Source organism: Lycorma delicatula, chromosome 3 (assembly GCF_047948215.1).
Source record: "Lycorma delicatula isolate Av1 chromosome 3, ASM4794821v1, whole genome shotgun sequence".
Taxonomy (NCBI): domain Eukaryota; kingdom Metazoa; phylum Arthropoda; class Insecta; order Hemiptera; family Fulgoridae; genus Lycorma; species Lycorma delicatula.
Genome location: NC_134457.1, coordinates 139,487,460 through 139,513,157, shown reverse-complemented (window position 1 = coordinate 139,513,157; position 25,698 = coordinate 139,487,460). Strand labels below are relative to the sequence as shown.

Sequence of the window (25,698 nt, the reverse complement as noted above, 5' to 3'; positions counted from 1 at the left end):
CCGAGTTGTATTTAGCTCTAGCTCCAGTATGCGTGCGCTCTGCTGGAGTGGTCTATTATATCGCCGGTTCTCGTAAAACCAAAATTTCAGTTGCTTCAGAAAATTCTGTGATGGTTGGTGGTCCATCTGAAAAAAACCACCAATATCAGTCTAGTGAAACGGCCTCGATCAGCTTCGTCTGACGAGGATAATTTTCCTACAGCGGATGAAGATGGTGTCAGGTGCAAAAATGTTCGCTTTCTTGTTATTCGAAATAATCAGGAAGGTTACTCCCTTCAAAAGGTCTCACGTTTCCTGATTAACAAATGCGTCACAGGATGTACTGGTTCTCCGAGGAACATTAAGAAATTACGTGATGTGACAATTCTGGTAGAAACATTTAACGATGAGCAGAGTCACTCCCTATTATGTCTCACTAATATGGGCAGCATAAACATAAGTACGGCATGCCACAAGACCCTAAATAACAGCCGAGGAGTAATTTTTTGTTGTGACCTTCTGGAAATGAATTTAAGTGAAATCTCTGATGAACTTCGTACTCAAGGTGTTGTAGAAGTGAAACATTAATGAAACGGCAGAACGGAACAGAAGAACCGACACCGTCTCTTATACTGACATTCAGTGTTCCTGTTCCATCAGAGAAGATTAAAGTGGGTTACCTCAATGTTCGGGTATGCCCATTCATACCCAACCCACGTCGATGTTTCAGATGCCAAAGGTACGAACTTATTCTCCAAACAAGTCTTTCCGCCTGACTGGTCAGAAGCATTTATTATACTAGTACTAAAGCCTGGTAAAGACAAAACCGATCCCTCAAGCTACCGCCCTATTTCTTTAACAAGCGTGTTATGTAAAATAATGGAGAGAATGGTAAACCACAGGCTTACATGGTACTTGGAAAAACACGGCTTTCTGTCATTGGGACAGTGTTTCCGACAAGGACGATCTTCTATTGACCATTTAGTATCAATGGAAACAGCCATAAAAATGCCTTCCTAGACCGCCAACACCTCGTTGCTATCTTCTTCGATATAAAGAAGGCGTACGACACAGCCTGGCGATGTGGTATTCTTAACATCCTCATGAGATGGGGAATCAAGGGCAATATGCTTGCTTTTATCCAGGGATTCTTAAATCACCGAACGTTTCGTGTTCGTGTAGACAATTCACTTTTAGATAGTGTCGTCTTGGAGAATGGAGTACCTCAAGGTAATGTATTAAGTGCGATCTTATTTTCTGTAGCCACAAACGGTATTACCAGTTGTGTAGAGGCTCCTGTCTCATATTTTCTGTTTGTTGACGATTTTGTTATTTACAATTGCGAGCCGTTCAACGCCCACTGCAGAGGGCCTGCTGAACACTATATTTCGCCTTGAGGCTTAGTCCAGAATTACTGGTTTCACATTTTCATCCGACAAAACGAAGTGTGTAGTCTTTTCTCGACTACGAAACCCTTCTATTCCGCAAGTTTTTCTGAACAGAGAGCTTATTGCTATCTCTCCTTACATCAAGTTTCTAGGTTTGCTTTTTGATAGCCGTCTTACTTGGATCAAACATATAAAGGAATTGAGGACAAAATGTTCCAAACTTTTAGATATGACGTGGGTCCTTAGTAACACCAATTGGGGAGCCGATCGGTCATGTATGTTACGTTTTTACTAATCCCTTGTTCGTTCCCGTTTAGATTATGGTTGTGTCGCCTACTCTTCAGCTCATCAAACCGTGCTTAAAATGCTGGACGGTGTACATCATGCTTTTCTTCTTGCCACAGGTGTGTTTAGATCAAGCCCTATCGCAAGCTTACTTGTAGACTGTGGCGAGCCGTCACTTTGGGATAAACGAGACCAGCTTTTGTTATCTTATTTTACCCGTCTCAAAAGACAGCCAAATCACCCGGCTTTTGACCCAGTTCTTAAAAATCCTAATTTAAGGATGTATGAGGACCGTCCACGCTGTACTGCACCTGTGGTTGTCCGTACCCGACGTCTGCTGCAGCATATAAATGCTGACACTCCCTCGTTCTTTCCATCATGTCCGTGCTCATATCCTCTGTGGAGAATAAACCTTGTAAATTTTACATTTGACCTTACAACATACGATAAACAATCAACACCACCTACTGTTTTCTGGCAAATGTTTCAATATATTCTCACCAAGACGAACCCAGACGCGGTGATATACACTGATGGGTCAAAACAAGACGGTACCGTTGGTTATGCTTTTGTTGTCAATGAAAAAACTTATATGTTTGGCCTACCCGGTATTACGAGTGTGTTCACTGCTGAACTACTCGCTATAAACAGGGCTCTAAATATCATTAGCCTTAAATATAGAAACATTCTTATTTGCAATGACTCGTGTGGTGCTCTCCAGGCGTTAGAAAACATTTATTCCAAACATCCTGTCGTCATTAAAATTTACAATGCAATCGCTGAGTTAGGTAATCGCAATACAGAAGTAAGTTTTGCTGGGTCCCTAGCCACGTAAGGATTCCAGGTAACGAACAAGCAGATTATGCTGCCAAAGAAGCATGTATTCAACCTCCTTTCACCAACCGAGTTACTACCTTTGATTTTATTAATCGTGTAAAACAATCACTGAGAGCAAGGTGGCAAAGTGACTGGGTGACTACCGTCGATAATAAACTCCGATGGATTAAAAATTCAGTGTTGCCATGGCGCTCCTCTTGTAGAAAAACTCGTCATGAGGAAGTGCTCCTCTGCCAGTTACGGATAGGACATACAAGGATCACACACGAGTACCAAATGTCAGGAGGAATCGCACACGATGCAACTGCCTCATGACTGTGCACCACCACATTCTTGTAGACTGCATATGTTATGCGGCGTTGCGTCGTAAGTTTAATCTACCCAGAAACATCCATGATATCTTGTACAATACTAATGAAATTTTGGACCGGCTGTTTCTGTTTTTGCATGGTACCAGGTTACTGCAAAGAATTTAATATTATCATATATATTTTTATGTTAGAAGAGTTTTTGATAATTTTTAACCTTTACTTTCAATTTTGATTTTTTTGGTTCTGTGTCTTTAATTTTATTATCCAAGAAGGGGGCCTTTTGCACAACTTATCGGAATTAGGTAAATTTTATATAGTTTCTTTATTCTATTATTTTAACTTTTATATTTTAAAGACTTCGTTTGCGATATTAGTTTTGAGTTTTATTTCACTTTTTGACTTTTGTTTCAATAAATTTTTATTATATGATTTATATTAATTTTACACCTTATAAGTTTTATTATTTTGCAGTTACTTTACCCTTTTATTAATAAAATACCGGGCGATGATAGCGCTCAGGCGTTTTTCACCACCCTCCCCCCAAAAAAAAGAACAAAAAAAAAGCTAATCAATTATAACAAAATATATCTCCAAGTTGTCAGTGTAGACAATGTAATTTATCATAGAAATTGTACTGTTAAAACAGGACTACTGAAGAACTTTTCCCCCCAAAAAAAGTGTCACTTAAATTCATCCATTTGTTTTAGTTTACTTGAACATATATAAACAAAAGAGCCAATTTATTTGAAGATTGTTAAAAATACTGCATCCTAAAATACATGTAAATGTCTAGTGTAACATTAACATTTTATATGCAATGAAACATAAATTCAACACAACTGAAAAAAAAGACATTTACATACTAAATTTAATAAAAAGCAGTATACTAAATGGACATCAAGATGTGTCATTAATAATAGCCCTTTCTCTAGTATCTTTGATCTGAATACCACTACTGATATACAGATGGTTTTACTATACAAATGAGGGTTTTTGGACTCTGCAAAGGGTCTTCAGTGCCAAAATGAATGTGAGAGATGGTTTCACTCGGCATGCTTGGGCATTTCTGATGGTAATTAACACAAGTTGTCAGCTGATAACCACAAGAAGTGGTTCTGTAATTGGGCTGGCTGCATTGAATTTAATTTACACCTACTCAATAAGATAATGAATAAATTTAAAGATATCTTGTCACTTATGTTATCCAAACTTAATGAACTGACTACAATTTAATTCAACATAGCTACTATAAAAAATAAGTTAGTCTCTGTAAATGGCAAGTTATCTTATGTTGAACCTCAAATCACCAAATCAGAAGAGCTTATGAGTTCCTTGGAAGACGAGTTGAAGGCCTTGAAAGGACATAAGGATGATACTGCTGGTGTTTGAGGCCATTGTTGAAGAAATATCTGATCGTCAGCGCCTCCCTGTAACTTACCTGAATGCAACAGCAAAACACTTGCTACTAGAATTGATCATGACAACAATTTAGTCTCCTTGCTGGTTAAGGCCTTCTATATTTCTGGGTTAGACGTTACTTTCAGGTGTTTTGTATTGTTAGGTCCTCAGCCAATAAACATAGACCTCTTAAAGTTGTCTTTCAAAATCTAAGCATTGTCATGGAATTTTCTATGGACTATGATCCAACTATCCTAAAGACTCTAGATCCCATACTCAGCAATGTTATATTTTCAAGAGATCGTACACCTGTTGAGAGGAAGCACCTGAATGATTTGTGATCTTCATTAAAGTGGAGATCTGATAATAAGTGATCTCTCCATCAAATTTGTGAATGGTGTGCCCAAAATTGTCAACTTGAGTTGAAAAAACGGTTGACTATTGATACAGCAATCTAAAAATCTACTACCAGAATGTCAATGGTCTTCATACTAAACTTAATGAACTTCAAAAAGCCATCTGTGTGTGTGTATGACGTATTTTGACTCCAGTTCTAAGTGTAGTGGTGGCGGAATACTCATTGTCATGGAATCAATGTTGAATGTTCGAGTTATTAAAACTTCTGCTATTGATGTTGAGTCTGTGTTTGTATTGGTTGCTACCAATCCCTCTTCTACTTTAAATTGTGACACATGTATACTTCCTTAGCAACTAGCTGATGAATCTGATAGTTTTTGTGATACTGTTGAGGTGGTGTCCGCCTGTCCTAGGCTAGTTCTGTAGTTCTTATCGGAGACTTCAATCTGCCTGAGATTGATTGGACTGCACCTTTAACTACTCCTATAAGTGGTAGATTGCAGGTTGATATGGCTTGCCAGCCTCCGTGGCACGAGTGCTAGCGTCTCAGCCTTTCACCCAGAGGTCCTGGGTTCAAATCCCAGTCAGCCATGGCATTTTTCACACACGCTACAAAACACTCATCTCATCCTCTGCGGAAAGAATTGCTTGAATGCAAACCCAGTTTTCTTTTTTTAAAAAAAAGGTTGATATGGCTTCTACTACTTTTGACCTGCTCAAAATTAATGACATGTAATGCAGTAATGCACATAATGTTACCCTTGATTTGATATTCAGCTTAGGCTCCCCTCTTTGTGCATTGCTGACTGGATCCTGTTCAACCTGAGAAACCTGTTCACCCTGCAATCTACTGTAATCTTCTGCTCCCTAAACCACAGCCTAGTGTTTGGCATGATGTGCCTGATTTTCATTGTTGTGATGTCGACAAGATTTTTAGCACTCTGCATTATCAGCTTGGCCCTGTTGTGTTTCATATACCTAATGTTTTGGAATATTTCAGTCACTTAATGGACATTTTGTGCAGCACTGTACTTAAGTACACTCCTACGAAGAAAACCTGTAAACTTTGATTTTCTTGCTGATTCTCTACTGAACTTACGACATTTGGTGGTGAGGAAGACAGTTGTCCATAAGAGGTTTAAAACTTCTTTTGATCCCAATGATTACTTTGAATTTTGTCAGCTGCAATTAGTGTGCAAGAAGCTGAGCACAAGTGTTATGCTGAGTACATCTATGAATTTGTTTATTTACAGCTAATTTGTTGTTGTTACTGATTTCATCTCATTCAAGTTTTGTTGTGCATTTGCTTATCTTATTATTATTTTTACAATCGCGTCATTGATTATCATATGTCTTCCATTTATTGCTAATTTGTTACTGATAACTGCGTTACGATTATATTACTGTTATAACCTTACAGTTATTATATCTTTTACAGGCCTATATTTGTTACTTATTTTAGTTGTCAGTTAATTACTGTTATATTATTTGTTCCGGTACTTTTTATGTTGTTAGATTGAGCTGATCATCCTGTTATTATTTATTGTATCAGTTCTTCGAAAGTAATTGTTTCTGTTTTTTTAAATCCATCTTGGACGTTTAAATCATATATATAATATTTTTGTGAATTGGCGTATGCCGTTAATAAATAAAATGATATTTTTAAATACCCTAAAATAATCTTGTTTGATGAATGATTAAATTAATTTGCTACGTGCGATTGAAATTTTTATCGTGGATGGAGGGTTTTTGTTTTGATTTGGTAGCCCTGTCAGCCTTGACAGTTATTTGGTGATTCAGTAGACTTCCTCCGTCCGTTGAGTATTTAACGTCTGTTAGCGGTTCATGTTTATTATTTTTTTGTTACTGATTACGAATGCTATATTTTAATGCGACTTGGATGATACTGTGAACTTTCAGTGATTAGTGGTAAAAACGTTTTCACCATGTTTTTCCTGACAGCCGTTTAAAATTCATTTATCTTGCACTTCTGACTTGTTTGCTTAGACATCACTGTTTGCTAATAGGTGGGTCACCATTTTACTACGTATTCTCCGTGATTTGTTATATTTTACGTATTAGCTGTTAGTAATCAACTTTTATTTCTCCGAAATTGTGATTGTATTTGATTATCTTAATATTCACCTCTTCAAATGAGTTTTATTATTAATCTGTCATTAAATTCTTTATTCTCGTTTAAATTTGTCATCTAAACTTTCTACTTGCAGAGATCATTACAATTTAGCTTTCATTTGTTCCTAATTTTTTTCGTTGATTTTTGAGCCTTTTTCACTGTGTATTAGTGTATGATAACTGATTGTGCAATCCCTGTTAAAGATTCTTATAATGATTTGTTTGTCGCTGCGTGCCAGTTGAAATCGTGTAAAAAATGCGATGTCGTTACATTTATGCTACAGTGAAGGAATGCCATGTAGGAATAAGACCACTCTTAAATTATTCATCATAATTACACTCTGGTGAATGGTGTGTAAGTGGCTTATAAAAATGGTTAATAATGTCATAACTTACTATTAATACCACTCCTTTGGAGGCTATGAATCTACTCCTCTTTAAATGATATTTTTAAAATTAATACACTGAATAACTTTTTGAATTCATTATTTATAATTTGCAGATTAATGTTAATAGAATTGAATGAATATTTATTAAACTTTAATATATGCTATTTAAAATAATTATTGAGAATGCTTATTAGGCAATTTTGTCTACTGTTATATACCCAAATTTAGTTCTTTACAAATTTTTTTTTGTTACCACTACATATGTGTGAATGTACATAAACTATTCATTCTAGAATTCTGATAGAACTTTATTTTTGAATGTGTTTCTAAGTTGGGTATTTGTTTTAGTATTGACAAGTGTAAATTGAATTATAAAATAAGATGTTATTGCTATTTACATTTAAAAAAATATGTATTTACATAATTATAAACTATCATTTAATTTGACTGATTATACGATCTCGGAAATGATTTCTATTTGTAATTTCACATTTTTCTATTATTTCTTTACTCTCCTGTCATTGTTTAGTTTTATTTTAATGTGATTTTAGTAGATTGTCAAGTAGAATCTTGTTTTGTTTCATAAATCACAGTGTGGTGATTTACTACTAGAATATTATTATTAGGCTATTTATTTAGTAGTATGTGTTCGTTATTTTAAATTAAGTTTTATTCTATTTATCCTATTTTATGTTTGTTATTATTAGTTAATAAAAGTTATTAATATTATATAATTATATATTTCATTGGAGTAAACTGGTTGACATATTTTCAGCTTGGGATCTTATTTTTTATTCAACATATAAAAATTAGTTTTATGAAAAGGCCATGGATTTTGTAATTTTCCTTGTTAATTCATTTTTTGTTTGTTTTATGTAATGGATGGTTACTAAATACTTAACTGGTTACTAATTGCTTAACTTCCATAAAAATGTATTTTGTATTAAGTTTATCAGTTTATTATAACAGTATTTCTTCTTATTATTGTTAGTTACCAGTTTAATATTTAAGCTAGTTTACTTCTAAAATCATCACAAGCTTTAGAAACTTACAATTTTATTGAAATTTTACACGTAACACTCGTTATGTGATGCAATTTGACACAGTCACATTGTCCGGAAAATTTTCATTCATTTATAAAGACTTATAAACCTATTCACATACTCATTTTATGAGTTGAGTTTAATGCCTTAAATGTATATACTGTACATTTATATTTATAATATTTTATTAAGAAAATGGTTTTACTTGATCAGCCCTTCAGCCCAGTATGGTTTTTTTTTGTATGGCCATTGGTTAGTAAATTGAGTCTGCAGTTAGTTCCATAGAAAGAGTTACCTCTTAATAAATTACACTAATAATATCAAGGATGTTGACTAACATTCACATTTTTGTATGAATGCAGTGGGTATACAAAACTCAACAAATAAAAAGAATCAAGAATACAGGAAAAAGTTGAAAGAGATGTTTTTTTTTTTATGAATGATTATGAAATAAGAAAAATTAAAAGAATGCTTCAAATCACTCATACACATTGTAATTGATTCTATTATTTATCAGAGATTTAATTATCTTTATCCAAGATGTTGCAGTATGAGAAGTATGTGGAGAGAAATTGAGTTTTGAGTTTTGGTGGTTACCTATTCAGATGCTAATGTGTTCTGTGGAGAGACATTAGGGTTTAGGATAGGTTAATTAATGATATCGTCTTGAACAGTAGAAAATTATTCTAGAATAAATAACTTTCCTTCAGCTACTAAAGAGCCACCTTGAAATGGCTTGTCTTCCAAAGGGAAACAATCACAGAACTTATTGATAATTGACTAGAGTACTGATAGATTACATGACTTTGACTAAACATGGATCCCAATCTGCTTTCTGACAATTAAATCTTATGTTTCCCTGATCCACATCTATTATGGTATATTAAAGTATGAAAAAAATTGAAGGTGATAAATAATTACTCAGAATTACCCAGTTTAGTTTGTATGAGCTCTGTTAATTATAAAAAAAAGTTTAGTTGTCTTTTTTAACTTTTATTAAATTTTCATTGTACAGTAGTAATAAGTTTACTTTTAGTGAAGAACAATTGACTTATTAAAATAGAAAACGTTTGCTCTTGTTTGTAATAGGGAATTTTAGTTTCTAAAATACATTCTATAATTTGGGTATTATATTATTTAGATTTTTATTATACAAATATCTAATCATGGTAGTTTAATATTGTCTGTGACAGTAGTGTTGTGGCAATGTGTGAATGAAAAGAAATGTTACAGGGTTAATTTGGCCGAGCAAGCATGGGCTTATCCAGAGGGGGAAAAGGTGGAAAGCGGCCATTTCAAGATAGAAAAAATTAAAAAATTAATGTAACAAATGTATTAAGTAACAAATTGAAAAAAAATTAAAATCAAACATTTTGAAAGAAACTAATTACGAAATAAAGACACTTGCATCATCTTGAGAAGATTTAAGAACTACTGTTACATGCCAGTGTCATCTTACTTGCGGCAACAAATGTTTTCTGGAATAGTTCCATTTCACCACATGACGTGATTATTCCAGAAGCTATTTTACTAAATACATAAGAGCACATGCATTTTTGGTTAGTGCACTTGTTTTTGCACTTTCACACAATTATAAGTAGTGTATGCAATTTTTTTGACTCTAAAGTTTGCTTTTTCATGCTGGCCACCTGCCAATCATTTTGTTATAACAAATGGATATTAGAACATATTTGTTTAAGTAGCCTACAATGACATTTATTACACGGTTTTATCTAGCTTGCAATGTATGTACTGTAAACTTACATACCCGCATAACTTCATTTATTTTTATTATTTTGTTAAGTTCTTCTTAATAATCAGTACTTTTGATGAACAATTAAAAATAATTCAAAAGGTGGCCTAATGACCAATGTTGCTTTTGACAATTGCTTGCTTTTTATATCAGTAAAATCGACTCGTTTCTACTTAATCTTGAATTCGTTAGTAAAGAAAGGAAAATATTTAATTACCTTGTGACAAATTTATAATTATGGTATGAAAATATCTGTTTGAGGGTCTCTGAGTCTGAAAAAGTTATTTTTTAAAAATGTTTTTCTATTTATGATTTTTCCGTAAGTTTTTAATGTTACAATGAATGATAAGTCATATTTTTGTATTAAGGTCAACTAGTACATTAGTCTCTGTGGTGTGAGTGATAGCATCTTGCTCTTTTATCTGGAGGTCCTTGTGTGAAAAAGTTGTCATTTCATTTCATCCCCTAAAGCAATACCTAACCGTGGTCCCAGAAGCTAAAAAAAAAAGCTCAACTAGTATATTCAAATACCATATAAAACTCAATTTTGACAAAAATATCAGTTAGAATGTTCCTTGTCAAACCAATGCAGTGAGAGTTAGATGTCACATCAGCATCCTCAACAGTATTTGGCCAAATTCAATTTGTTATTTTTTTTTACAGTGAATTTAAAATGAAAAAAAATACTAGTAGCAGTAATGAGAATGAGGACAAGTAAGTACAACCACCCTCTGGTTCCAACGCTGCCACTTCTACTTCAAATACAGACCTCTTCTTCTTTGGTTCAGACCAATGTGCAATGCAGTGAAAGGGAAATTGAAGATGACAGTTCTCATGCAGATGATATTAGAAAACTTGTTGGCCTGGTGAGCACTATGTTGGTTGATAAGAAAAAACGTCTCGTGGAAAATGTACCTTCGTAGAACTATGATTTTGTGGTAGATGCCAAACACCTCAAGAGGAAATTCAATCACCAGTGGCTGGATGCTTATTCATCGTGGCTAGCTTACTCAAGGTGACAAAAATGTCAGTAAGAATGTTCCTTTCCAGTTAGAAAGTTCAAGATACTTTCTGTAAATATTGTGTGTTATTTTCGCCAACAGCCATGTTGAGAGGTGGTTGGGTTCTTTTTCTTTAAGATCTTTCACTGAGTACAAGGAAATGCATGATTTTGCAAAGCACATACAATCCCAGGGACATCAGACTACAATGTAATTTTCAAAATTGTTCATGGAAGGCATTCCAGTGAACATCCAACTTCACCAGTCTTCATGAAAATTAATAGAAAAAAACAAAAATGTACTGTCCTTAATTGTTTTCATTGTCATTTTTCTGCCATAATTTAATTAGAGGCAACAATCTGGAAGAAAGCATACTTATTGACCTATGCAATTTATGCATCACAGCGTGTGATTTACAACTAAAAGACAATTTTGAACATGGACCGAAAATGCATCATACCAATCCCTTGTCATCCAAAATGAAATAATTGATCTATGTAGTGCTACAATAAGGGAACACATTGTCACAAAACTTGTGTTTACAGCATTTTGGCTGATAAAACAGTTGATATTTCTGGTAAAGAGCAGCTGCCTGTTGAATTATGTTTCTTTGATGAAAAGCCCAACCAATTTGAAGAATTTTTAATCTTTGAAGAGCTTGAAAGCCTTAATAACATGAGAATTGCTACAGCTATTGAAGATTTTGTTACAAACTTAGATCTAGATCCTGATAAGTATGTGGAATTAGGCTTCGACTGGTGGTCCACCATGTCTGGGAAAGAAGATGTGCAAGCGATCTTGAGTTAAAAGTACAAAATAGCCTTATACTTTTATTGTTTTTCTCACAAACTTAACCATGTTGTGAATGACTTAAACATTATCCCAGAAATTTGAAAGTGCTTTGGATCTATAAAGGAGATAATCATGTTTTTTCATGAGTCATTTTATGACGCAAGCTTATTGCTGGCATTCCCAAATTGTGTGAGACAAGGTGGTCAGAAAAATACAAGAGTATCCATGATTTTAAGGAACACTTCATTGATATTGTTAATGCATTAGAAAGATCTTAGCTGAAGAGGGAAATGCAGCAGAAGTAAAAATGCTTATCATTTGCATGCAACAGTGTGCAAAATTTCATTTATTGTGTCAGTAGCATTATATGCTAAATTGCTAAGCATTCCGCAGTACTGGAACCCATAACAAACATGCTTGAAGACATAGTCCAAACCAACCAGCACATTTAAAATATTTCTGACATACTATGAGTTCATCGGAAAGATGCAGAGAACGTCATGACTGCCATTTTAAAAGGAGCAGGTGACATTGCAATGCATATGAATGTTGGTACAACTGTCACATTCCTGACCAACAGAAGCAATCATCCAGCCAAACATCCATCTGAATTTTGGAGGTCTCTATGAATTCCTTACTTGGAATCCATCGTAGCATCTTTAGAAGACAGATTTTCTGCAGACAAATTGCCTGCATTTTCATAGATAAATTTTCATCCAAGTAACATGAGAGGTTTCATTGGAGGAATGGAGTGAAAGTGCTTCATCTTGTGCAACTTACAACAATTTAGAAGGCATTGAAAGAGAAAGGGAATTGTGGTTCAAAATGTGGAATGAGGTACAGGAAGTACCAAACGTAATTGAGGTTTTAAATTATAACAAATTGTTTTTTCTGACTATTAGAAAGGCTCTACTGATATTGCTTTCATAGCTCTGCACAAAAGTACTGTTGAGCATTCATTTAGCTCCCTTTGTCAAATTAAAACATGGCTAAAAAGCACCATTGTTGAAAACAGGTTAAATCAGTCAGCTATGATAAGCAATCACTGACTGTGGGTTTTTGGCTAACAAGGAGCAATTAGTTGAAGCTTTAGTTACACAGTTTGTATCTAATCCTTGCAAACTATTGTAAAATTTGTTTTTTTTAAATGTATATTTTATTCCTCCTTTTGTTATTGTGTATTATTACATAGTAATAGTCCCTCATCATGGATTACTCTTTCCCCATGAATAAAGTTAAATTCAGAAAGCTGTCCCCTTCTCCTTTTTGAGCTGAATATGTCCTTTTGTGCTCGTGTTATTATAAGTATTGAGACTAGCAAAAATGTATCGAGATCAACAAAATGTACTGAGATGCATACAATGCAAATAATTTGGTTCTGATTAGAAGTAGGTCTTGGGTTTGGTATAATTATGGTTATTTATTATTGTATCATATAATGAAAACATGATTTTACTGCTTTTCGTTAGAAATTTTGTAATATGGTTTTTTATTTAAATAATTTTATTTTTGTTTGAGATCTTGAAAAAAGATATCAGATGAAATTATTATCTAATTATATCATGGAAGTACTGGGTGTTTGTTTTAAAATGCAATTTGAATAAAATACTTTTTAGAAAAGTTAATACTATAATTTTGGATGAAGAGGTTGGCAGCACTACTATTGTTGTTGTTTTATAGTCAGCTGATATAATTTTCTACTTCTTTTTTTGTGAACAGTTATTTATTTTTGGTTATCTGTGTTTTTTATTGAGAAAGAATGTTTTGAACATGGAAAAAAGGGATTTTTATTGTGAAAAATTATTTAAAAACTAAATCTTTTGTTTTATGCCAAGAAACTTTTCAATTGCAGTTCCCGGTAACATTGTACTAATTGACTCTTCAATTCTTCATTTAATAAAGAAATATAGAGGGACTGTTTCTGATTACAATCTGAGACATACCTGGAAACGTTCACTATTTGATGATGAAATATTGGAAGATGTTAGGGGTAAGTTCATCTAACAAATCATTATGAAAACTTGAGCAACAAAAAGGGATGTCTGTGTATACTTCCTTTAAAGCTACCTGGCTACTTGACTTAAAGCCATACTGAATTCATGTATCACATGATTTACATCTAACTGAATATGCTGCTAGACTCCACTACTGTCAATGGTGTAATCAGTTTGGGAGAGCATCCAAGAGTTCGGTAATGTATATTTTACAGATGAGGCTTGGTCTCATTTGGGTGGTTATGTTAATAGATAGAATGATCAGTACTGGAGCTCCAACAATCCTCACATCTTGACCTCTACAGAAAATTGGTGTTTGGTAGGCAATTTCTAAGCGAAGAATAATTGGCACCATATTCTTTGAAAACACTTAATGCAGACCTTTACCAAGAAATTGTATTGCAAATTTAGAATTAAATGAGAGAGATTTGTGGTTTCAACAAGATGGGGCCATATGGCAAGAGCAAAAATGGACCTTTTAGAGGGTTCTTTGGTGAAAGAGTAATATTGACTGGCTTATGGCCAGCTAATTCACCTGATCTTTCTCCTGCAGATTGTTTCTCTGTGAATATCCAAAAAAATTGTATATTCAAAAATAATCCAAACACTATTGAAAAACTGAAAACCTACCTAACTTAAGATTTATGAGAAATTGGAAGAGGTACACTTCAAAAGGTTGCACGGATTGTGAAAGAGGATAAAGGCTTGCAATGATGAAAATTGTGAACACTTTCAACATTTGTTACAAAAAAAAATTTGATCTGAGTATTGTTTTGCACAAATAATTGTAATATTTATAACTAATTACATTAATTATAGTAGATTATTTTTCTTTAAATTGGGTTTGTTTTTTTGGGCTGCGTTTTAAAACAAACACTCTGTACCAAGTTAAAGGCCATTCATACCATGAACGTTTGATAAAAGCATGCATTTCTCTACTATTTAATGAAATAGTAAGTATGTTCATAGTGTTTAATGAAATAGCAATATTTATCTTAGCAATGTTCATTTTTCCTAATTTAAATTTTAGCTGATTTTTTTTTAGTAAATTCCTTTTCTGTTATTCCTCGTTAAAATATTTAAAAAGGATAAATAAAAAATAGTCAATGTAGAATGTAGATAGTTGAATACATGTGATACAGTGAAGTAATATTTTCTCTATTAACCAGTTTAATTAAATTTTGAGATAATAATGAGTTGTAAATGGGAATAAAATTATGTAAAGGTTTCATTTTTATTTATTATATTTTGTATTAGGGTATTATTGCCCTATTGTGTAATAAAAAAAAAAAAATTAATGAAAAAGAAAATCGATTGTTAAAATTTCTTCTTTTGTTTTTGATGCCATTTATTGTTGCAACTTCAGTTTTTAAGTAACATCAGACAAATGTCTTCCACCATTTTCTGTGCACTGTTATAATCTGTCCCACAGATTTACATTGTTGCTGTCACCATGTTATCTGGAATTGCTCTGATTTCTTCTGATAAGGAGGCTTTTGTTAATAGGTCTACTATTAACATAAAATAGTCACACCCTAGGTCTGGAGAACAATTAAGCAGTTCAGTAGCAAGGAAATCGTGTAACATCATTGTGTACCAGACAATTGATTGTCACCACGTCCCCCTTTCCTTCTTCAAAGAAATGGTCCTATGATTCTAAAATTTGCTAGAGAAGAGTAGACAGTTGCTTAGGATTTGTATCAGATCAGTAACAACAATTTTGTTAGTTTATGGTGTTTGATAAATCAAAATGCACTTTTTCATTCATTAGTATGACTGTTTCATTGGTAAACAAGTTAATAAAATTTGCATTAAATTTCACTCGATTTGATTTGTTATGCTTGCTTAGATCTTTACCAGTTTCATTTTATATAGATGAAAGTTCAAATCCTAGTTAGAATTTTTCTGATACTGCTGTCAGATAAATAAACCCTGCAGCGATGAGCATTGGGGGCTCCTCCTGTCTGATTGTAAATGCTTGGAGTTGTCATTGAGTGCACGGGACTTGGTGGTTTGTTTTTCATTACAGAAGCATAATTTTTTAACATTGTCATCCACAACTTTATCATACTGATGGCACCATGATGTGGAATATTGAAATGCTGATGGAATAATCACAGCTAAATTGATATTTTTTTAAAAATACGTTTTCAGTATGAATGCACAATGTAGAGCAGTCTACTGCTTCGTTATAACTAAAATGATATTTGTTATGCGAAGTCGCATCCATTTTGATTCCTGCCTACACGTCAGGGTTGCTGACTTCTTTTACTTTAAAAATTGTTAAGTTTGTGTGACTCACACTACACTTATAAAAACACTATAAAATACATATTTTGTGTGAACAGTCAACTCCGAATTATCTGTGGTAATAACTGGTAAAAGGATCATGGGTAATTCAAAATCATACCAAAATCACGGATAAATCCAAAAATAACATTTAATAGAGTAGTATGTGTTAAAATGACCTAATATTGTATTGCTGTAGAACATTTACATGCATTAATATATTAAGGTTTAACAGTAAATAATTAAATATTACAGTACACTATACTATTTCATACCTAGTAAAAGTAGTATCCAGAAGGTTATTTAAAACATGTATTAACATACAACAAATTTTCACTACAACTAATACTGTACGTAAATAGATTGTGCATGGAGTAGTGTATGTACTATATAATGCAATAAATAACAAACATTTATTAAAGCTAAAAAGAAAAAAAATTGCATTTTACTCTTTCAGATTTTTTTTTGTTGATAGAATTGTATGATCTTTTAGTGTCTAAAAACGTTTTCTGTTAATTTCATTTTGTAGTTTGCATACCGTAATGATATCCACAATGGACTGTAGTACAGCATTATCATACTCAAAACGAGTAGTACACATTCAAGTAGATAATGAATGAAGGAGTAAAACCTATCACAGGGCAATGAAAAAACTTAAAATTTTAGCTTTTTTTTTAATATTTTTAACGTTTTATTTTTTCTGAGAGGCATTGTGGTTAAGCTGCAACGCAGTTAAACCAACCACATGGAGATAATTGGGAATCGACTATAATTGTTTCTTAAGCTCTTTATCATAAATTAGCTTTCTGGTTAAATAAATCTTTTGAAAGGGTTATTTTATAACAAGAGAGAGTAAACCACTTGAAAACCATTTAATTTATATTTTCTTAAATTTAAAAAAATTTGGAATGAAGGTTTCAAATGTTGCAGGTTGTAAATTTTTATTAGTTAAGGTTTTGATCTAAATGAGCAAAGATCTTGGGAAGAGAGCCAAAACCTTTGGAACATCATTGTATTTAAATTTTTTTCTCTATCAAATTTTGAAAAAGAAGAGTTTTAGGTATTAGCAATATTTCAGTCCAGGTCTTTTGAATACAAGGTGGTCAAAACTCTTTTTTATTTATTTTGAAAAAGTACAATTTTCTGTTTAGTATTTTTGTTTAAGGTGCTAGTAGGCAAGAGGTCCTGCAGATCAGTGAACTGTGCTTCTTTGACAGCTATGTTCCTTAATTTTTCTGAAATTGGAATACTATTAAAAAAATGGTTTGGATATATATATATTTTTATATATCCAAACTGTTTGTTTTTTCTTTAATTGAGGGGTATTCGTAATATTTGAAGTGTATTTTTTAATACTAGGGAAAATTTGTGTAAGCCTAGGGGGGAAGATTTATGACTTATTTTTGAATAAAAAGTTATTTGTATGTGGTCTGTCACCAATTGATAAGTTTTATGAGTATTTTACAAAAAAATTTATTGAAAGTAATAAAAATTTTTATCTAAATTTCTTATTTCAGTTTTATCTTAGAGTTTTTGTTTCAAGTATAAATCTGATTTTAATGACTTATTTACTGTTTTGAAAGTAATTTACTATGTGTAAATTTTGCATTATGTGTAATTAAGATTAAATTATTTGTGTAATTTAGATAAAAGACAGCCAATATATCTTGATAATTGATTAGAATTCTTAGAATTATATGTTTCTTTTTTAATGTAGTTTGAAATGATAGTAACATCTGATAATTTTTCCCTTTTTTTATTGAGTGTTTACTTCAGAAAATTATTGGTTAATAATGTAAAGTTTTTGTTAAATTTTATTGAGAAAAAACTTGTAAAACTGACTTATTATAGCTAAACCATAATTTTTTTATGTTGTTCCATTGTCCATTGCTTGGAAAACTTTTCGGGAAGCCAACTGTATGATAGATTAAATTTTTACTTATTCTATATGATAGCCGAATCTCTACCTGCAAAGAATATATTTTTATATCTGAATGGAGTATGGCATTATTGAACCTCTTTCTTTTCATATCTGTGATGTAATAGATTTTAATAAAAATGTAATAAAAAAAAAATCATGACTAATATACTGTATTTTTAATCTCTTGTAAGTTGTAGTGGTGAGATAAGTATCATAATAAGTGTAAAAAAGTATAAAATTTAATGATTTTAAGATTTGATAGCTTCATTTAAAATTGTTAGATAATTCATTTAATAAATCCTTTAAAATATAATCAGGATTGGTGTATATATTTTGTAAGCTACAATTAGCCAAAGTGAAGTTTTTGGATTCTCAGTCAAATATCTAAAAAAATTAATTTTACTTAGAGGTAACTGTGTGGCTCTAGAAGTAACCTGCAAGAAGGAAAGTATGTTAATCAAACCAAAAATGGAGTTTGGGTTTTTTCATTTCTTGACCCCAAAAAACAAAAAAAAGTGGGGTAATGTTCGTACATTCATATGTATGATGTACATGTGTTGGCGTGTTTAAAGCTTAATTAATTTTGATTGAATAAACCAGTTTTGATGAAATCATGTACAGAGACTCATGTGAATGGGACACTTCATTGGTAAAATTTTGGGGTCAGTATTTCCAGGGGGTGGAGTAGATAATTTTTTGGAATCAATTTTTTCAACGTTTTGCAAACATAACCCCACTTTATATTAATCCAGTACATGCATGCATACTTATCTTATTATTTTAACAAAATTGCCCCAAAATTCCCCCTTTCCCAAAAATAAAAAAAGCTATCTTTTGACTTCTTGTATATTCTTAGTAACCAATTTTATTTTTATCTTCCTAGCCATAGTAGTGCAAATGACAAAAATAAAAAATACTTTGGTGGCAATATTGGGGGATAGGGAGCTGATCAAAGTTTAAATATATATTTTTTAATTTTTAAAAGCTTTTTTGGTTTATATAAACTTTTAATGACATTTAAAGTTTAAATAATAATGCTACAATTTAATTTCATCATAATTCACTCCTACCCCCAAAAAATAAATTTGAGATAACTTTTTACTGGTTGTGTATTTTTCATTGGATTTTTTGTTAGTTTCTTCCATTTAACAAAGTAAATAAACAATTATTACAAAGAAAAATAAACAATTCTCTTGGAAGGTATTTTGGAGGTGGGGAGCAGAAAACAATAAAAATTATTTTTTTATAGCAGAAAAATAAAAATAAATTTTCTAAATTTCTTAAATTTTTTTTTGCTATTTTTACATTGATCATTGTTCAATAAAATTTCATCATTAATTATTGCCACCCAAAAAAAGAAATCTTTGTATCTTTTTTCATTTATCATTATTTTTCCACTATATGAGAATCGGTAACCAAGAAAAATTTACAACTTTGTTGTTAGTTTTTTTAGGTTTAACTAAAAAAAAATCTCTTGAATAAGTATCAGCAAAATTTTTAAAGGCAGCGAGTGCAAAATTTAGCTAAATTTGGTTACACATATATTTTATTGGATAATATTGTAAGCTTATTATCTTCATATACTTAAATGTATTCTGTTCCTGTTCCTGTTCTTGACCATAGTGGGAACACTGAATGAAGTTCAGTGTACTATACACTGCTACAGGGTGTTCCATATAAAACGCAACCCAACCTTATATTGGTAGGTATTGAAATAATAAAAAGGCAAATGTAAATGTAATTTTTATTATTACCATCCATTACCTTACATTTAGAGTAAATGTTGGAAGTGGCCGCCATCTTCTTGAATACAAGCTTCAATTCTTTTTACAGAGTTTCTTGCAACTTTTTTCAAAGTTTGTGGCTGGATATTTAATACAGCTTATTCAATATTGACTTTCAAGTGTTCGTGGTTTGTTGCTGTAGGCTTTTTCTTTGAGGTAACCCCATAGAAAAAAATCTGCTGCAGTCAAATCTGGAGATCTTTGTGGCCACAAGCCTCGACCGATAACACGATTACCAAAGAATTCCTGAACGAAATCAAAAGTTGAACCTGCGTAGTGTGATGTCGCACCGTCATGTTGTAGCCAGCAGTGTCTGTCTTCCTCTTCCAAGAGTGCAATGAACTGAAATAAAATATCCTGATATCGTTCTGCATTAATGGTGTACTCGAAAAAAATAAGACTGATTATTTTCTTCCGCGATATCGCGCACCACACGCCCAACTTCTGCAGATGTAATTGTTTTTAGTGATAAACGTGGCGATTTTCAGCACTCCAAATTCTACTGTTTTGGTTGTTTACGTAGCCATCTAAATGAAACCGTGCTTCATCTGTGAAAAATAACGAATCCATAACAATAATTCCCTCGCGCAGAAATCGACGGAACCATTGACAATATTGTAGCCGTTTTTCTTTGTCGGGCTCAAGAAGTTGATGAACCGTTTGAATGCGATAAGGTCGTAATTGTAATTGTTTGGTCGCCCGATGAACAGTTGATTTAGACAAATTAATTTCAGCAGACAAACGTCTGATCGACTTATTTGGCAAGGCGAGTAATCGGTCTTTGATTTCAGTGACTGTTCAACACTGACGCAGATCTTTTGTGTTCCTTGTTATTAACAGAACCAGTCTCTTTAAATTTTGCAACTAACCTTAATACTGATGTTTTGTAAGGAGCTGGTTTATCTGGGTACTTATGGCGAAACAAATCTTGTACTGCAATCACTGATTTCGTACTGAAGTACGACTCAACAATGAAAAAAGGTTCATCTAGCGAAAACACCATCTTGTCTCTAGCAATACACGGAACGTTATGACTGCATTGTTGTTACTATCGGTAGTGTTCTACTGCGTCGCCGTGATGTTCAGATGTTGGACGAGTCCATTTCAGTAACGAGTAGGGGAGTAAGCTTGACTTTTGAAATTTCATGGATGAGTGATTGATGGGTTGCGTTTTATATGGGACACTCTGTATATAGGATTACAATATTATACTAAATAAAATTTAATAAAAATCTAAATTTATTATATTCTGACAAAAAAAAGACTAGATGAAAAGTTGATTGTCTTCTATTTCTAGCATTTTCTTCTTCTTTTTTTAGGTTTTATGCATTTAAAAATATTAATTTTAAAATTGTGACTTGCTGATGCAAGTCACATCTTGACTTGCATAGGCAAGGTAATGCTATTATCTATACAGATATACAGGTAAATATTTCTACTCCTTCACATAATTATTTTATTTTCATAATTTTCTGAAAGCATTCATTTTTTCATCAGATGTTATTTTACCACAATCATTATCAACACCATTAATGACTGACAGTTATCAGTTGATGGTAACTGTAAGAAATGTACAGCTATTTTCATTTAGTGTATTATTTATTTGTGTATGTTTAAAATGTTTAATCAAGGATTCAATACAATTTGTATTTATTTAATCAGGGATTCAATAAAATTTGTATTCTGTTTATTTAATATTAATTTGTTTCTGCATAGATATTTATGAACAGAGTGTAAAACTACTTCAAAAATTAATTAAATTAATATCAAAATCAAAAATTAATATAATTAAGAATCTTACTTAATCTAAGTAATCTAAAAGTAATTATTAGATTTTTCCGCATTTATCTTGTATAAACTCATGATCAGTAAGTTTTAAAGATTCTATTCCACTATTTTAGATCTATTCCTAATAAATTATTTATGCAACTCAAAGTAAAATCACTGAAACATTCATTTACCTTTAGTGATTCCTAAATCAATTTTTAATCTAAATTTTACATAATGCTTTTTGATATTTATATTATATGGATGCTGTTTTGTATTTTAGTGTTAATATATTCTTTTTTTAAATTCTATGTACTAGATTAACATATTTAGCTGTGGCTGTAAGGGATTATATTTAGTTTTATATGCATATGTGTTTTTACCGAATTTAAACTCTCAAAAGGACATGAAAAAATAAGTTAAACCCGTTGTCCATATCTTCTGATTCGAAGATGTTACTCGGATTTATAGAATAAAGTTTTACTTTTAGCTTATCAGTATTCTTACAGACTTTACTAACTTTAATTTTGTTAGACAAAAATTTGAAGCATTATTCTAATGGAGGTGTGTCAAATTCAATTAAAACACGGGCCATTTAATGCAATTGGTAAAATTCACGCGGGCCACGTCACATTTTCAAATTTTCTTAAAATTATATTTTAAACTGAGGATTCAGGAATATGGATAGGGTAATAATAATAATTTATAATATTGCTATATAATTGCTCTTATATAAGCATTTTTTTAATTTAATGTATTTATAAAACTAAAATTAAATTTTATTCCGGAAATTTGCCAGCGCTTTCCTCATACTAGTTTTCCAATATCTGGATTCAAAGACTGAGAACAGACAGTCTTCATTATGGCAGATAAATGTTTTTTCAGTTAATCTTGATCTGTAGGCCGTTTTATATCATGGACGAAAATAGTTGCTCACACAAGTACGTACTGCCAAAATAGCATACAATTTGTGCAGCAAACTTCTTAACTTCCGGGGGAATTTTTCACCTAAATAAGAATGTATTTTGGGAATTCGTACTTCTCGATATTTGTCTTTTAAAATCGAATCGTTCGAAATATCAGTTGATTCCAGTTGTATCGAGTGGGAGCATTTTCAACTTCAAAGGAAAAAGACCCAATAAAACGAGAAAATATGTTTTGTAACTCATTCATTATAACGTCTGTCGAATTAATTTTTAATTTCTTCAATTTTATCTAAATACTAGCAGACCCGGCAATGCTTCGCTGTTGCTAGATTTGAGTATATATAGATAATATAAACACGATTGAAAGTTTGACAAAACAATAACAAAATGAAGATTACGAAACTACAAAATTTAACCTTTCCCTCTTCCCATTTCTCTCTTTCCTCCCCCATTTCTTTTTTCTCCTTTTCCATTTCCCCTTCTTCCCTTTTACCTTTTCCGATTTTTTCCTTTCTCCCTTTTCCCCGCGCGTAAATCGGTCCAGTAGTTTTTTAGTCTATAGCGGACACAGATATCGGAAACATTGAAATGGAATCGTAAAATATTTAGTATAGCGTGTGTTGTTTTTATGTCCAACAGATAGCGCGTTTTTTTAAAAAAAAAGCATGTTTTCACCTGTCACAGGTGTGACATCTTAGGTATATAAAAACGCGCGTATTCGAATGCAACGTTGTGTCAAAATTTCAAAGCAGTCGATGAACTTTCGGAGATTTAAGAATTTTAACAAACTAACATTTTACATTTTTATTTATATAGATTGTGAAAATGAGCAATTTCGATTTTGTGCTTTTAACTGCTCACACGTAGGAAAATACGTCAGAACGTTTCTTTTGTAGATGATTTTTAAACAAAATCAGTATATGTACAAAACCTTTTATTGCATCGTACATATTCGTTATTAATTGATCTGTGCCTTGCAATGCAATGTTAAGATTATTCAGATGACCTGTAATGTCTATTAAAAATGTAAAATCTCACACAAAAGAACTTTTATAATCGATATATTTCGTCTTTTTCATCTTTCATTTCAAGAATTACTATTATTTCTTCTAAAAGCAGATAAAAGCTCTTCGGGATTTTGTAGCAGGACAACCAACGAACTTTTGTGTAATAAGGAAGATCTTTGAGTTCGGATTCTAAATTAACTGCTGTTAAGTTCTGTCGATCGAATAAAGTTGACTGACCTTGTTACTGTTTTAAGTACTTCGTCCATTTTTAATGTTTTTAAACAGAGAACTGATTGGTGAATAAGGCAATGAAAAGTCCTGAATTTTGGTTTATCTGGATATTCATCTTGTAATTTTCTTGTCAGTTTTGACACAAATCCTTTAGTTTCACCCATCATCGATTTAGCGTCGTCAGTTGTTACAGAAACAAAAGACTGTCAAGAGGAAGATTAAATTTTCCTAAAATGCTCCATACAGCATGAAAAATATCTTCACCAGTTGCAGTTCCATAAAGAGTGATAATTTCCAACAATTCTAAGGTGATCCTCATATTATTATCGCAACCACGAAAAAACAAAACTTGTGCAACATTTCTCAAATCCGTGCTTTCATCAATCGGAATTGAAAAGAACTAAATTTTGGTAAATATCTCCTGTAGTTGTGTACTAACGTTTTCTGTCATTTCAGTAATTTTGTGTACCACCGTATTTCTTGATAATGATGTTTCTCCGAATGACTGTACCTTTTCTGGACAGATGAATTCGGCGGCTTTTATCATACACTCCTTGATTAAAGAACAATCGGTGAATGATTTTGAATGTTTTGCTAATATTTAACTTATTTCGTAATTAGCTTTTGTTATTAATTCATTAATTTTGTGAGCACTGTGCTGGCTATTAAGTGAATTCTTCATTGTTTTTCATTTTTCTTATGTTATTTTCCTTTCGAAGCACGAAAATTATTCTTCATGATTAATGCTATAATGCCGCTTAATGTTGTATTCTTTAGTATCTAATTGATTCTTTGCAAATTAAGCACGTAATTTTATTTTTCACTTCCACAAAAAAATAGTCCAGCTCCTCCCACCTTTGTTGAAATTTTCTTCTCTCGTCATCAATCTTTCGTTTTTTATTTAGCGTTAAGTGACATTCTCTGTAAAAAAAAATAAGGTTTTAATTTTAAATTTAATTAAGGTTTTAATTATAAAAGAAACACAACCGACAAATCTTTAACACGCCGATCGGGACAAAGAACTAGCGCAAATGACTCGCCAAAACCATTCAAATAATCAAGCTGAAAATATTTAAAATTATTGAACAAAATCTTGAATAGAATACTTGCAGAAATAAAACAGTTTTTGACAAAAGTGCTTAAATGTAGAGAAAGAATATGAGATCTGTATCTTAACAAAGCAAATGAAATCAAATACCGCTTACATATCAATATACTCTTTAAGATGCGTATAATATAATACAAACTTTTAACAAAGTCTAACTAGTACTCATTTTTACTTATTTCTTATGTTGTGACGTAACAGATTTATGTTGTAAATATCATAAAGTAACTATTAAAAATCACAAAATGTTGCACGGCTGACAGATGTGATACACCGAATCATTAATGCACAATCGTTAATGGCTTCCCTCTAAAAATGTTAGCGCTGCCACTAGGTAGCAGCACCATCCAGAGGGCTCTAACTCATTTTTAATATGACGAAATTGTGTGTACGGTACTGCCTCCTCGATCTCTCCTAAGTGCTGTTTTCTTAGTAACATATTGTTCTGTTTTCATATTATTTCAGAGCATCGTTGGCCACAAAAAATTACCTCGGGGACCCGGCAGTTTGACATCCCAGCTCTAATCAATGAATGAACTGTAATGTCAATATCAGGATTTTTCAAAACTTAATGGTTTTCTTATTCTGAAGTAATCTGTTCTATATCTTACTCTTAAGATAAACCTTGTAGGACTGTTAATTATAAAACTAAAACAATAACCTTGCGTTGCAGTAGATGTAAATATTTATCAGTTATTACACATCATAAATCATATTATTTATGTGTCAGCGGCATATATTATCTCATTTTTCTTTAATTCCTGTAAATAACGATTTAAATCATTCTGTAGAAAGCAATTATGTTAAACTTACAATTATTTTGTTGAATTTCAATTCGTGTACAATCCGAAGATTTAAATTTATTTTTGAGTAATCAATACGGTGTAGGCCCTTCCCTTTTTAACTTGCACATTAATCCGTTCTGTCCTGTAACTACAATTAGAGAAATGCATTTATTAGCCACATAACATAGTTATTGTACTTTAAACCTAACGTGTTTGTCGTCTC

General features: G+C 32.0%; 1 protein-coding gene across 2 annotated transcripts in view; it reads left to right on the top strand.

The window, feature by feature from the left end:
* Positions 1-6,365: 6,365 nt before the first annotated feature.
* The window catches only part of LOC142322045 (phospholipid-transporting ATPase ABCA3-like), a 186,324-nt gene continuing 166,991 nt past the window's right edge, over positions 6,366-25,698 (top strand). For both annotated transcript variants that reach the window (XM_075360660.1, XM_075360659.1), the window contains exon 1: positions 6,366-6,582. The gene's annotated coding sequence lies outside the window, so the exon portion shown is untranslated. The remainder of the gene's footprint in view (positions 6,583-25,698) is intronic.